Source organism: Astatotilapia calliptera, chromosome 3, assembly GCF_964374335.1.
Source record: "Astatotilapia calliptera chromosome 3, fAstCal68.1, whole genome shotgun sequence".
NCBI classification, from domain to species: Eukaryota; Metazoa; Chordata; class Actinopteri; order Cichliformes; family Cichlidae; genus Astatotilapia; species Astatotilapia calliptera.
In genome coordinates this window covers 4,099,512-4,114,651 of record NC_137424.1, presented here as the reverse complement: position 1 = coordinate 4,114,651, position 15,140 = coordinate 4,099,512, and the positions used below count along the sequence as shown (strand labels likewise).

The window sequence follows — 15,140 nt, the reverse complement described above, 5'->3', positions numbered from 1 at the left end:
GAGCAAACGTTTCTGAAAACGTCCAGATGAACAGAATCAACCTTTTGGGATCAGCCAGCAATGCAGCATCATTGTTGTTCAGCTTCAGAGGTTTGCAGGAATGAACTGATGACCAGAAACAGCTGCAAAGTCCAAGAAAATACCAGCTGGAGTTCAGCTGCATTTGAAGAAGTCAAAGAAAAGTAAGGATGGCAAAGGGCGACGTTTTCTCCCAAAGAGCTGCAAACATGGTCGACGCCTCATTAGAAGAATCATCTGGACATTTGTGAGGAACTCCAACCAAGAAAGCAACGTCACACAGATCCAACAGACAGTTTCCATGACTGCAAGTGTTGAGTGGAAAAATGCTACATTGCATTATTGCATCCTCTCACCACAGGAGGCGCTGTTGGCACCACTGATTGCTGATCAGCTGTTCTCTGATGATCTGATTGATACTGTGAATAACGGGACTCACTGAACTCTGTGACACAGTGAAGATTACAGAGTTGAACTTCACCCTTTAACACTTAGACCCCCGGAGAGCAGTCATTTTGGTTTTCTACCTTAGACCCCTGCGGAGTCATCATTTTGCGTTTCTACCTTTAAAAGCCGGAGAGCAGTCAGTCAAATGCTGGAGTCATTCATATGTATATTAGGTCGTTACCTAGGAATTCTAGGTAACGACCTAAGGTAACGACAAGGTACCACATGTGTACCTGTAGCAGTGAACACATCGCACAGTGGCCTGATTTTTTTTGCATCTGTGTACTTGGATTTTAGGTCGCAAGCCACCCAAAACTTGCTCCATGCACCACTCAGCAGGCCATTTGTAAATATGTGTACAAATGGTTGGTTTTTTGTACTGTTTTTATCAATAAATGTCAGCAACAAAGGACATACACCCATGTGTGTTGATTTCTCCCTAAGATGGCAAACTGAAACACTCCAAGTTGGTGACTTTTGGAGATTTGTTTCCCTGGATGATTGAGAATGCATCAAGATGAAACACAAAAGGAAGCTCACCGCTTTTAGCAGCTCCCCCACCCCCTCAATCACTCAGTGAGTGATTGAGGGGGTGGGGGAGTGGAGTGTTTCAGTGTTTCAGTTTGCCATCTTAGGGAGAAATCAACACATGTCCTTTGTATGTCCTTTGTTGCTGACATTTATTGATAAAAACAGTACAAAAAACCAACCATTTGTACACATATTTACAAATGGCCTGCTGAGTGGTGCATGGAGCATGTTCATTGGTTCATGGACCTCCCTGAACTAATGGCATTTATGGCAGCAACAAAATCGGTGAGCTTCCTTTTGTTTTTCATCTTGATGCATTCTCAATCATCCAGGGAAACAAATCTCCAAAAGTCACCAACTTGGAGTGTTTCAGTTTGCCATCTTAGGGAGAAATCAACACACATGGGTGTATGTCCTTTGTTGCTGACATTTACTGATGAAAACAGTACAAAAAACCAACCATTTGTACACATATTTACAAATAATGATAAAAAGTGAGTGAGTACATTTCAACATTTTCAGTAAATGCCATTAGTTCAGGGAGGTCCATGAACCAATGAACATGCTCCATGCACCACTCAGCAGGCCATTTGTAAATATGTGTACAAATGGTTGGTTTTTTGTACTGTTTTTATCAATAAATGTCAGCAACAAAGGACATACAAAGGACATGTGTTGATTTCTCCCTAAGATGGCAAACTGAAACACTGAAACACTCCACTCCCCCACCCCCTCAATCACTCACTGAGTGATTGAGGGGGTGGGGGAGCTGCTAAAAGCGGTGAGCTTCCTTTTGTGTTTCATCTTGATGCATTCTCAATCATCCAGGGAAACAAATCTCCAAAAGTCACCAACTTGGAGTGTTTCAGTTTGCCATCTTAGGGAGAAATCAACACACATGGGTGTATGTCCTTTGTTGCTGACATTTATTGATAAAAACAGTACAAAAAACCAACCATTTGTACACATATTTACAAATGGCCTGCTGAGTGGTGCATGGAGCAAGTTTTGGGTGGCTTGCGACCTAAAATCCAAGTACACAGATGCAAAAAAAATCAGGCCACTGTGCGATGTGTTCACTGCTACAGGTACACATGTGGTACCTTGTCGTTACCTTAGGTCGTTACCTAGAATTCCTAGGTAACGACCTAATATACATATGAATGACTCCAGCATTTGACTGACTGCTCTCCGGCTTTTAAAGGTAGAAACGCAAAATGATGACTCCGCGGTCAATTTAGCCAATTTAGCTTCCACTTCCACCATTTGACTGCTCTCGGGTTTTATAGGTAGAAAGGTAGAAGCCTGGGGATGCTAGTGTTAAGACTGACCACAGAACCAAGTCCGCCAGAGCTTTTGTTATATTTTTACATGCTGTGGAGCCATTTGTGGGAGCATTTCAAGTTGCTATACATCAATACAACTGTTATAGCCCTAATTTTAATAATATGTGTGCATTAAGTCCATAGTAACTACATAAACTGCAAAAAAAACCTCTGCTCATCCATCTCTGTGTGTATCAGGATACATTTGGTTCATAATACACAGAAAAATCAGAGTTATTACCTGTAATAAATGTGAAAGATTCCTGCAGTGATAACCAGGCAGGACTGAAACACATCCAAGCTGTCACCACGGTAACAGCACCGCCCATCCACAGGTGAGGGGAGGAGCAAAAAGAGGGACTTTGACCATTTTATACTAAAAACACTCAACTAATGTTTCTAATATGAAACAAATAAGCCCACATTAATGTGAGCGTTTATTAAATAATAATAATGATGATTTCCTCCTGATCTCATTTCCACAGCAGAGAAAACTGTGGTGTATATTGAGGTGGAGGGTGTGGTCTGTGGCTCAGGTGTAGAGTGAGGGTGGGGTGCACCACAGCAGCATGCTGGGACTGCTGAGGGTGGAGGAGGGAGTGATGATGACATCAGAGCTGCAGCACAGAGACCAGTGAACACACAGTCTGTTCATCTTTGCATAGATACAATATACAGCACAATATTGAATGACAGACACGCTGATGCAATAACAGAGGTCAAACGTTTACTATAGGTCTTTACCAGGTTTGCACACACAGTAGCTGGTATTTTGGCCCATTCCTCCATGTAGATCTTCTCGAGAGCAGTGATGTTTTGGGGCTGTTGCCGAGCAACACGGACTTTCAACTCCCGCCACAGATTTTCTATGGGGTTGAGGTCTGGAGACTGGCTAGGCCACTCCAGGACTTTCAAATGCTTCTTACGGAGCCACTCCTTTGTTGCCCGGGCGGTGTGTTTTGGATCATTGTCATGTTGGAAGACCCAGCCTCGTTTCATCTTCAAAGTTCTCACTGATGGAAGGAGGTTTTGGCTCAAAATCTCACGATACATGGCCCCATTCATTCTGTCCTTAACACGGATCAGTCGTCCTGTCCCCTTGGCAGAAAAACAGCCCCATAGCATGATGTTTCCACCCCCATGCTTCACAGTAGGTATGGTGTTCTTGGGATGCAACTCAGTATTCTTCGTCCTCCAAACACGACGAGTTGAGTTTATACCAAAAAGTTCTACTTTGGTTTCATCTAACCACATGACATTCTCCCAATCCTCTGCTGTATCATCCATGTGCTCTCTGGCAAACTTCAGACGGGCCTGGACATGCACTGGCTTCAGCCCCAGATCGTGGGAGATTATCAGTGGTCTTGTATGTCTTCCATTTTCTGATGATTGCTCCCACAGTTGATTTCTTCACACCAAGCTGCTTGCCTATTGTAGATTCACTCTTCCCAGTCTGGTGCAGGTCTACAATACTTTTCCTGGTGTCCTTCGAGAGCTCTTTGGTCTTGGCCATGGCGGAGTTTGGAGTCTGACTGTTTGAGGCTGTGGACAGGTGTCTTTTATACAGATGATGAGTTCAAACAGGTGCCATTCATACAGGTAACGAGTGGGGGACAGAAAAGCTTCTTACAGAAGACGTTACAGGTCTGTGAGAGCCAGAGATTTTCCATGTTTGAGGTGACCAAATACTTATTTTCCACCCTGATTTACGGATAAATTCTTTACAAATCCTACCATGTGGATTCATGGATTTTTTTTCACATTCTGTCTCTCACAGTTGAAGTGTACCTCTGGTGCAAATTACTGACCTCTGTCATCATTTTAAGTGGGGGAACTTGCACAATCGGTGGCTGACTAAATACTTTTTTGCCCCACTGTGTATATATATATATATATATATATATATATATATATAAAACACCCAGCACGCCCCTGCGGGCAGTTTATCCTTCAAGCTCGGGTCCTCTACCAGAGGCCTGGGAGCTTGAGGGTCCTGCGCAGTATCTTAGCTGTTCCCAGGACTGCGCTCTTCTGGACAGAGATCTCCAATGTTATTCCCGGGATCTGCTGGAGCCACTCGCCTAGCTTGGGAGTCACCGCACCTAGTGCTCCGATTACCACGGGGACCACCGTTACCTTCACCCTCCACATCCTCTCGAGCTCTTCTCTGAGCCCTTGGTATTTCTCCAGCTTCTCGTGTTCCTTCTTCCTGATATTGCTGTCATTCGGAACCGCTACATCGATCACTACAGCCGTCTTCTTCTGTTTGTCTACCACCACTATGTCCGGTTGGTTAGCCACCACCATTTTGTCCGTCTGTATCTGGAAGTCCCACAGGATCTTAGCTCGGTCATTCTCCACCACCCTTGGGGGCATCTCCCATTTTGACCTCGGGACTTCCAGGTTATACTCGGCACAGATGTTCCTGTACACTATGCCGGCCACTTGGTTATGGCGTTCCATGTATGCCTTGCCTGCTAGCATCTTGCACCCTGCTGTTATGTGCTGGATTGTCTCTGGGGCATCTTTACACAGCCTGCACCTGGGGTCTTGCCTGGTGTGATAGACCCCAGCCTCTATGGATCTTGTGCTCAGAGCTTGTTCTTGTGCTGCCATGATTAGTGCCTCTGTGCTGTCTTTCAGTCCAGCTTTGTCCAGCCACTGGTAGGATTTCTGGATATCAGCCACCTCCTCTATCTGCCGGTGGTACATACCGTGCAGGGGCCTGTCCTTCCATGATGGTTCCTCGTCTCCCTCCTCTTTCTTGGGTTTCTGCTGCCTGAGGTATTCACTGAGCACTCGGTCAGTTGGGGCCATCTTCCCAATGTATTCTTGGATGTTCGTTGTCTCATCCTGGACTGTGGTGCTGACACTCACCAGTCCCCGGCCCCCTTCCTTCCGCTTAGCGTACAGCCTCAGGGTGCTGGACTTGGGGTGAAACCCTCCATGCATGGTAAGGAGCTTTCTTGTCTTTATGTCAGTGGCTTCTATCTCCTCCTTTGGCCAGCCTATTACCCCAGCAGGGTACCTGATCACGGGTAGGGCGTACGTGTTGATGGCCCGGATCTTGTTCTTACCATTCAGCTGACTCCTCAGGACTTGCCTGACCCTCTGCAGGTACTTGGTGGTTGCAGCTTTTCTAGCAGCCTCCTCATGGTTCCCATTCGCCTGCGGGATCCCCATGTACTTGTAACTGTCCTCTATGTCTGCAATGTTGCCTTCTGGTAGTTCAATCCCCTCAGTTCTGACTACCTTCCCTCTCTTTGTTACCATCCGGCTACACTTCTCCAGTCCGAACGACATTCCAATGTCATTGCTGTATAGCCTGGTAGTGTGGATCAGTGAATCGATGTCTCATTCACTCTTGGCATACAGCTTGATGTCATCCATGCACAGGAGGTGGCTGACAACTGCTCCGTTCCGTAGTCGGTATCCGTAGCCAGTCTTGTTAATGATCTCACTGAGGGGGTTCAGGCCTATGCAGAACAGCAGTGGGGACAGAGCATCTCCTTGGTAGATCCCGCACTTGATGGTGACTTGTGCTATGGGCTTGGAGTTGGCCTCTAGTGTTGTACGCCACATCCCCATTGAGTTCCTGATGAAGGCTCTTAGGGTCCCATTGATCTTGTACAATTCTAGGCATTCCAGTATCCAGCTGTGGGGCATTGAGTCATAGGCCTTCTTGTAATCAATCCAGGCAGTGCACAGGTTGGTCAGTCTGGTCTTTCAGTCTCGGCTGACTGTTCTGTCTACCAGTAGCTGGTGTTTTGCGCCTCTGGTATTCTTGCCAATTCCTTTCTGTGTCCCGCTCATGTATTGACCCATGTGCCTGTTCATCTTAGCCGATATGATGCCTGACAGGAGCTTCCATGTAGTACTGAGGCAGGTTATTGGTCGGTAGTTGGAGGGGACCGGTCCCTTCTTGGGGTCCTTGGGGATCAGGACCGTCCGACCTTTGGTTAGCCATTCCGGGTGTCTCTCGTTAACTAGCAGCTGGTTCATTTGTGCTGCCAGACGCTCGTGGAGTGCAGTCAGCTTCTTCAGCCAGTAGGCGTGAACCATGTCGGGCCCTGGTGCTGTCCAACTCTTCATACTGGAGACCCTTTCTTGGATATCTGCCACTGTGATGGTTACTGGACCCTGTTCAGGGAGGTCGCTGTGGTCTGCCCTCAGATCCTCTAGCCACTGAGCATTGCCGTTATGGGTTGCATCCTTCTCCCATATGCTCTTCCAGTATTGCTCCGTCTCCAGCCTTGGTGGTGCTGTTCTCTTATTGTTCCCTTGCCACTGAGAGTACACCTTTGCTGGTTCTGTGGAGAACAGCTGGTTTATTCTCCTGCCTTCTATCTCTCTGGTGTACCTCCTCAAGCGGCTGGCCAAGGCTGTGAGTCTTTGCTTGGCAGTTTCCAAGGTCTCAGGTATGGACAGCTTGCTGTATTTCTTAGGCACCTTATTTGTCTTACCTTTCTGCAACTCCGTTAGTTGGCTAACCTCCCTCCGTGCTACTTTGATCTTGCCCTCTAGCCTCCTTCTCCATGGAGGGTACTGCCCCTTGTCGCTGTTCAACTTGTAGCCAAGCATCTCACTGATGCCGTATTGTAGATCAGCTTGTTAGTGTCGGTAATCGTGGTTGTAGGTATTGCCCGTAGTGCTGCATTAACATCATCTAGCAGACCTTCTGAGGGTACTTCACGTAATCTTGGTAACCGGCTACGGGGGATCCAGGTTTCAAGCTTGGCCATGATCCTATTTTTCAGGTCAGTTCCTCTCGCACTCAACAATCCTTCTCCTATCTCACTTGGGGCTATGTACCCAATCTCGGGTGGGGGTGATGATATCGCCCCCCTGACCTGGCGTCCTGACTCCTCCTTGCCGTAGCATTTGTGTTGTACCTCGTCAATCTCTAGCTGTGAGAGCAGTCCCTTCTTTCGAATGTTGGAACACTGAGCTACTAGTTGTTTCGCCGTCATTGTGGATGTTGGGTATCGAAGAATCCATAGGTCCCTCATCCTATTCATGTAGCCCCTTCCGCCGGGGTTACTTGCATAGTAGCATTCCAACAACGCCCTGTTTTCGTCTCTTGCCCACCGATGCCTTCCAGTTCCAGTAGCCCACTTTTCGTCAGGGTGCCCTGGTTCCTCAACACCTGATGCGGACCTTGTTGATCCGGGCGACGTCCGAGCCGGCATGCCTTCATATTTATCTGTCTCGCTCATGTCTGCGGTAGGCTTGCTTAGCATAGGGGGTCTAGCCTCAGGACCCTTACTGGATACAGACGCCCCAGGCAGGAATCGAACTTGCGATCCTCTGTTCCAAAGGCGTGTAGTCTAACCACTACGCTATCCAGATAGCGTAGTGGTTAGTGAATATATATATATATATATATATATATATATATATCTGTATATATATATATATATATATATATCTGTTGAGCCTTTAAAACCAAGTTAATGCTGAAAGTACAAACATCACTAATGTCACATAACTTTGCCGACATGTGGCCAACAGCAATGTTTTAATGTTCTTCGTTATTAAACATTCGCACATAAATATGTGACATCATATTCAGTACTTACTTTTGACAGTTCACACTTATTTATCACACCGTATTTTGCGACACAATTATCCACACCCACCGCCGCGCTATGAATTGTGGGATATATGGGACCACGAAGCGTGCACCGGACCAGGCTTGATATTTGGGGAAATCTTCGGCGCATTTGGAGAATGCATTTGAAGTACACTTCGAATTGGGACAGCCGTCGTCGCGTGGCGGTGACGTAATCACACTTAAAATGCGTACTTCAAGCGTGCAGACCCTGATTTGGGACAAAGCCAAAGAGAAGCTGTCTTCTCTGAAGATGATCTGCCTGGACTCGTGATGACACCAGAAGGTGAAGCACACACGATGCATTCACTGACACACTTTGAGTTTGAGAGAACTGCACACAGATTCACTGTTTTGGAAACTAGAAAAATTTTCTTGTCATGAACTGGCTGTGTATGCAAGCAGGATAGGACCCAAATGCAGACTCATAGGTGGGATGTTAACTTCATAAAACACAGCTTTATTTGGTGAATGGAAAAAGTAACACTAAACTAAACTCACAGAGAAACACACAAAGAATAACACAGCCTTTAGAAACAAGGATGAACACAACAGACAGAAGCAAACAGAGGGCTTCAATACACAACACAATGATGAGGGAACAGACAACACACAGGGAAAACAGCTGAGGCCAATTAGACACAACGAGACCAGGGAAACAAGATGAAACACACTGAACGAGAATGCAAGACTTTCACAATAAAACAGGAAACAAAGAAACACAATACTGACAAGTGAGCTTGACAGGGGAGTGGAGGAAAGGCAAACGAGAGGGAGTGAGGGAACATGTCTGCCATCTATCGTGATGAGAAATGTGCGATCGTTGGCAAATAAAATCAACGAGCTCTCAGCACTGGTACGGAGTCAGAGGGAATACCGAGAGTGTAGCCTGATGTGTTTCACCGAATCATGGATCCACCAGGACATTCCCGATGAGAATGCTTCTGTGGAAGGCTTCCACACTGTTCGGGCGGACAGGGACAGCATCGCTAGTGGTAAGCGGAAAGGAGGTGGGCTTGCTGTTTTAGTTAACAAGCGGTGGTGTAACCCTGCCAACATAACAATAAAAGAAAGGATTTGTTGCCCGGACACTGAACTGTGTGCTGTTGGACTCAGGCCGTATTATTTACCCAGGGAATTCTCTCACGTCATCTTGGTGGCTGTTTATGTTCCTCCCTCTGCTAACCCCACAGCTGCATGTGACACTATCCACTCTGCCATAGCTCGGTTACAGACTCAGCACCCGAGTGCCTTTATTGTGATCTCGGGTGACTTCAACCATGTATCACTGGACAATACACTAACAACATTCAAACAATGTGTGGACTGTCCCACCAGGGGAGAGAAAATTTTAGACTTACTCTAAGCTAACGTCAAGGATGCATACAGCTCCTCCTCCCTCCCCCCACTTGGTAGGTCAGATCATAACCTGATTCACCTCACCCCCCGCTATGTGCCAATTGTGAGGAGGGAACCTGTGACCACCAGGACTGTTAGGAGGTGGTCAGAGGAGGCAATAGCAGAACTACAGGGCTGTTTCGAGGTGACCGACTGGGAAACACTCTGTGAGCCTCACGCCGAGGACATCAATGGGCTTTCTGAGTGTATCACAGACTACATAACTTTCTGCACCGACTCCATTGTTCCAGCTCAGACTGTTCATTGTTACCCAAATAACAAGCCGTGGGTGACTAAGGACATCAAAGCCCTCCTCAACAACAAGAAGAGGGCTTTCAGAGGGGGCAATAAAGAGGAGGTGAGGAAGATCCAGGTGTTACTAAAGGACAAGATCAGAGAGGCTAAGGACAATTACAGGAGGAAGCTGGAGTGGAAACTCCAGCAGAACAGCATGAGAGAGGTGTGGAGGGGCATGAAGACCATCACTGGATTCAGGCCAACCAACAGCAGGGGAGCTGAGGGAGGTGAGAATAGAGCCGACGAGTTGAATCTGTTTTTCAATAGATTCGACACCACAGTGTCTGCTCCCACCCCCACAACCTCACCTGCAGTCAGCCTGGAATCCAGAGCCACACCACTGTGCCAGCCTCTCTCTTCACATGTTGCCTCCTGTGAGAGTCCTGACACCCCTCCCCCACCCATCACCTTCACTCAATACCAGGTTGAGATGCAAATGAGGAGACTTCACTCAGGCAAGTCTGCTGGACCAGACGGAGTGAGTCCCCTCGTCCTCAAGACCTGTGCCCCCAGCTGTGTGGAGTCTTTCATAAACTGTTTATGCTGAGTCTGAGTCTGCAGAGGGTCCCAGTGGAAGACATCATGCCTCATCCCTGTACCAAAGACGCCACGTCCCAGTGGCCCCCAGGATTACAGGCCCGTGGCACTGACCTCCCACATCATGAAGACCCTGGAAAGGCTCATCCTGGACCAGCTGCGACCCATAGTAAGACCACATCTGGATCCCCTTCAGTTCGCTTATAAGCCTCGTCTCGGAACTGAGGATGCCATCATCTACCTGCTCAATCGTGTCTACACCCATCTGGACCAGTCGGCGAGTTCTGTGAGGGTCATGTTTTTTGACTTTTCCAGTGCTTTCAACACCATCAGGCCGACCCTCCTGGGTGATAAGTTAGCAGCGATGCAGGTGGATGCTTCTCTGGTGTTCTGGATTGTTGATTACCTGACAGGAAGACCACAATATGTACGTCTCCCACAGTGTGTCTCTGACAAGGTGATCAGCAACACAGGGGCACCACAGGGGACAGTCCTCTCCCCCTTCCTCTTCACCCTCTACACCACAGACTTCAGCCACTGCACAGAGACCTGCCATCTTCAGAAGTTTTCTGATGACTCTGCAGTGGTTGGATGCATCAGCAGGGATGATGAGACAGAGTACCGGGCTGTGGTCGACTCCTTTGTCACGTGGTGTGAGCAGAATCATCTGCAGCTCAACGTGGCAAAGACCAAGGAACTGATCGTGGACTTCAGGAAGACCAGGAAACACTTGACCCCTGTTTCAATCCAGGGGGTCAGTGTTGACATTGTGGAGGACTATAAATACCTTGGAGTACACATTGACAATAAACTGGACTGGGCTAAAAACACCACAGCACTTTAAAGGAAGGGCCAGAGTCATCTCTATTTTTTGAGGCGACTGAGATCCTTCAACATATGCCAGAAAATACTAAGGATTTTCTATGAGTCTGTTGTGGTCAGTGCGATCCTCTATGCTGTTGCATGCTGGGGGAGCAGGCTGAGGGTCGCAGATGCCAACAGACTCAATAAACTAATCCGTAAGGCCAGCAATGTTGTGGGGATGGAGCTGGACTCCCTCAAGGTGGTGTTGGAGAGGTGGATATGAGGTATGAGGTGCCGTAAGGGACATTATTACTGAAACGCTCTCACACACACTACTGAAATTTTAACTCTCACACACACACTACTGAAACGCTCTCACACACACTACTGAAATGCTCTCACACACACTACTGAAATTTTACCTCTCACACACACTACTGAAACGCTCTCACACACACTACTGAAAAGCTCTCACACACACTACTGAAACGCTCTCACACACACTACTGAAATTTTACCTCTCACACACACTACTGAAACGCTCTCACACACACTATTGTAAAGCTCTCACACACACTACTGAAAAGTGTGGACGGACTGCCACAGTCGTGGGGCAGCAACCTGTTGCAAGTACCAGTGTGGACGGACTGGATAGTCACTTAACATCCCTCTTTCCCTCATGTCAACGTAGCAGCTTGCCCATGCCAGCGACATCTACAGTCAGGAGCGAATGTGCACCTGCACCACGTTATCAAACTCGGCAATGCTTCGGCAGCTGGACATCAGGCACCAGAAGAAAAAGGTAGTTACAAAGTTTAATGAGTTTGTATTCACTTGCCTGAAATGGGGCCAGTCTGATATTTAAGAATATACTGCAGGGCTCGCAAAATCGCTAACCCGACATCCCGGGGCTAGCGATTTTTCCAGGGTACCAAAATCTATCTCTGCCCTGCCCGTCGGCCTATCATAGGAAGGAAAAATATATGTCAATGCTTTTGCATTCTTTCGGAAATGTAGCTGGGTAATTATGTCATTGGCATCGGTTAGCCACTGTCAATATGTGACATATTGAAATCGTGTTTGAATTTGCGCTTGTTTTTTGCTTTCACTTTGCAATCCCGCGAACTGTGTATAGAGAGCGACAGTACTGATTGGTGAGTGATGATAATTTGCGCACCAATTCCTCTGACATCGTCTTATCAATCGTTAGCTTACTATGCAAACATGGCAAGTGAAATCTCCCGCAGCAAGCTTAAACATGTGAGAGGTTGATCGCGCAGATCGCTGAGCGTTATGTGAGTCCGTGTGTAAAAGCAGCAGCATATATATTTTAGTTCTGCTGAGCCAAATAAGACAGGTCAGGGTGAAGAAGTGACAGCCAAAGAAAAGCTTACCACAAAACAGAAAAGTTAGGACAAATCAGACTATAAGGCAAAAGGAAAGTGCAGCCGTATGGTTTCATGGACAAAATCATTTCTGTGGCTCCAATATGACGAGCAAAATAACCAGGGCTGCACATAATTGTTCCGCAGGTGCGCATTCACTGTCAAAACAAAAGACGCGCACAAGATAAGAAGTTGCAATGCGTGTTTGCGTACATAGGATTTTCTGGAGGAGGACAGACATTTGTTTAGAACTCTTAAAGATGTCGAAGACACTCCTTTAAGCAATTACTTTGGTTTTCCTCCACCTCCAAAGAAATGTCAGAAGGAGTCCGAACCACAAAAGAAGCGCGTATTCTCGGAAAAGTATAAAAAAAAAAAAGCATATAAAATTAACCCTTATGTTTGCCTAACTACAACAATTTTGTCTATGAAAGCATTCTGTGTAGGGGTTTGGATAGTGTTCTGCTGTCTGCATCTCAGTATTATTAGTTATCAGTTGCTGTTGTTTATGGTATCTAATAGTTATATTTATATTTCAGAGTTATGGCCCAGCAGCATGACCATTACAACAAAGATGTTATACTACTTCCAACTCCATCATGGGGAGTAGTGTGCAAACAAGGTTCAAAATTATGGTTACACAAACATGGGCACATCCTCAGTGCTTTTGAATTCCAGAAGACCTGGGACAACCAAACTGTCGTGAAACACATCAAGGAAAGCTTTGGTGAACGCATTCCAGAGGATGTCAGGTAAAATACTATTGTTTATTGTTACTGTGTGTATTCATGTAATGACTTGTACTTAAAGATAATATACCAAAGTAAAGAAGTTTAAAATATCATTCATCATTATAAAAACATATGGACTATACCAGTAGAATTCAAAAGTCATAAGCATACACACAAACAGAACAGTATATAATAAAATATTTAACTAATATTTAAAATATTTAACTAATTAGCAATTGCTGTTCTCCCTATTTATTTTTTGTAGCCTCGAGTTTCTAATGGCTTGTGGCAATAAGCTGGTGTCTCCAAAGCTCCAAGATGGTCAGGAGCTCAATGGGATGCTGATCCTAAAGGTTTTTAAAACCAAAGCCCTCTGTGTAAGGCCATCAAGGACACTTTTAGTAAGTTCCTAAAAGAATGAAAAGTAATCATGATTTGGGAAAAAACCATGTCAACAATTGGGCTTCTACCAAAATAGAATATATTTATTTAAAACAAGTGTTTGGGAGCAATCAATATGGATATTTCTTATTTTAATCTTTTTAAGATAAGCTATAATAACTTGCTTTTGATATATGTTTTTGGTCTTTTTCTGTTGAAGAGTGAATCAGATGAAGACAAAGATCCTTCCCACATCAGCTCCAAATCAGCATTAAGCAGTTGTGCAACTGATAAGGACAGTGACAATGATTGTTTTAAAGTTGATAGTGTAACAAACCTTTTGGGTTATAGCACCACTAGGGGGGGAGTCTCCTAGGGGTGTGTGTGAGTATAGCGTGGCAGCCATTACATGCTGCTCGTGTTCTGTTCTCAGGATAGACCTCACCGTTGTAACGGCCTGGCACCGGCGACTACCGATCCCCGCCCATGTATGTACGGACAGTGTAGAGCCGTGGAGACCTGGCTTGTATGGTCTTATGTTGCTGACAAGGAATAAAGGTCTGTTGTTTAATTTAACTGACTGGCTCCGTGTTATCCGGCTAACCTCCACACCACATGCCCGCCGGACCGGCTAGCCGCTCCTTCCTCGCCAGACTGCTGTTACAAAGTGGCGCCCGAACAGGGACCCTCCAGGTTACTCAGAAGCTTGGGGAGGTCAACTACAGATTAGCCAAGATTGACACTGGTGAAGACGCAGGAGTCTTCCACGTCGTGAACGTTCAGCCATTTTACTCCTGGGACTCCACATCTCCTTCAGGGCACCGGACTTCGGCCCAGGAGAGCCTGGATGAGACTGAAACGGGGGAACAGCCCTCATTCCCGAGTTCAGGGGATATCGAAGCAGGCGGGCACCCCGCCGAGGGCGCCTCTGAGTCGCCACCGGCCGAGGGGGAACACTATCATTTGAGACCCCGCCGGTGCCCCAGAATCACTGAGGGTTGGACTGCTACCAGGTGGACTAACCGTCATCATACGGACAGACTCAATGTTGACTGAGGGTTGGTTTCATACATGTACATGCTGTAATTGTTCTGTTCATAAGGGGTGATTACTTGTTCTGTTCCACTGAGCCCTCGTCATCGTGGCCCGTGAGAGCCTTTGTTTGGTTTTCGGTTGTACTGATTTGTGTGACCGGTTGTGTTGTATGTCTGACTGTTTCCCTTGTCTATGACCATCTCTGGAAGATGGATTGGCAGTAATACTGCATGTTCTGTATTGTTTGCTTCAAGCACTAATTTTGTTTATTGACTGTACCAATGCTTAAGGTAAGGATGTCTAACAATTCCTCCACAACCTGCTTAGTACCTAATGTAACTATGTATAGTGAAGAAGGGTAGCGGGAGGAGGGTCACCTGGGTCCGGCTGAGGACAGCCTGCGAATTGCCGGGGGGGTGATGTAACAAACCTTTTGGGTTATAGCACCACTAGGGGGGGAGTCTCCTAGGGGTGTGTGTGAGTATAGCGTGGCAGCCATTACATGCTGCTCGTGTTCTGTTCTCAGGATAGACCTCACCGTTGTAACGGCCTGGCAGCGGCGACTACCGATCCCCGCCCATGTATGTACGGACAGTGTAGAGCCGTGGAGACCTGGCTTGTATGGTCTTATGTTGCTGAC

The 15,140-nt window shown here is 46.6% G+C and overlaps 1 protein-coding gene across 1 annotated transcript in view; it reads left to right on the top strand.

The window, feature by feature from the left end:
* The window catches only part of LOC145424230 (uncharacterized), a 236,558-nt gene that overhangs the window by 211,342 nt on the left and 10,076 nt on the right, over window positions 1-15,140 (top strand). The gene's annotated exons all lie outside the window — the stretch shown is intronic.